The following is a 1,061-nucleotide window of genomic DNA, read 5'->3' as shown; positions in this document are numbered from 1 at the left end:
CTTCAGCTTTTATTGTTGTACACTGATTACAGCTTTTCTTTGACTGTAAAAAGTACAGTTGTTAAATGCCAGCTTGAAACAAAGATGCATTTACATGCAAGAACTGAGTTCAAATGAATTCTGTTTTTTGGAGATATCACTGCTTTGAGTTGGGAAAAAACTAAAAAATCTCCTATTACTATTTTGGAAAGCAACCAAAAATTTTAGAACAAGTTTAGTATGTGCTTAAAATAGGAACATTCTCATTCTAATTGGCTAAATATCGCTACTGGAAATTGTTATGTGCCACTCGGACCATTGTGCCTTACGGCTTCAAAAGGCTTTGAGGCAGCACCTGAACCAAGAGGAAAAGTGCAGCAGAGGAATCTTCATGTGCCCAAACAATGAATTCTTTCCAAGGCAGAGTGCAGTCGGTAGCACAGCTCTCCGTGAGACAGGTTGTGCCACCACCACTGCATTCCACACCGCGATGACTTGCACACTGCCTGCCTCAGTTCCCCAGGGACAAAATGGCTGCAGCGTCATTGCTCACGTTTCGTAACCACTGCTGAAAACTCTGTCACATGGCAGCAATCATGGAATCGTTTGAGTTGGAAGGGACTTTTAAAGGTCACCCAGTCCAACTCCCTTGCAATGAACGTGGGCAGTGTGCGGCTCTGCTCAAATGGTGCTGCTGGCATGAGGCACAAGCAGCGCGTCACCTTCTGTATTGTCATATTTATTGTGCATAATTATTGAGTATAATTATTGTACATAATTATTGTACATATCCTTCCCCTTTTTGACTGTACTTTTTTTTTTTTTGTGTGTGTGTGTAGGAGACCACCGTGTCTGTTTAATGACACGCCCGGCACCCCGCCTGCCTGCGGCCCACCTCCCCCTCAGGCGGGGACTACAACTCCCGCCAAGCGCTGCCCGCGCACTACATATCCCAGGATGCTCGGCGGCGTAGCCGCGCCTATGGAGGCTGACCTGCGGCGCATGCGCACAGCAGGGCGGGGACCTCGGCGGTGTTGCCGCGCACAGCGGCGGGGGGGCGGGTGGCTGAGTTTCCTGAGCGG

Source organism: Tympanuchus pallidicinctus, unplaced genomic scaffold (assembly GCF_026119805.1).
Source record: "Tympanuchus pallidicinctus isolate F22 unplaced genomic scaffold, pur_lepc_1.0 scaffold16, whole genome shotgun sequence".
In the NCBI taxonomy this organism is placed as follows: domain Eukaryota; kingdom Metazoa; phylum Chordata; class Aves; order Galliformes; family Phasianidae; genus Tympanuchus; species Tympanuchus pallidicinctus.
The sequence above is the reverse complement of the archived record's forward strand: the minus strand, read 5'-3'. Positions refer to the sequence as shown.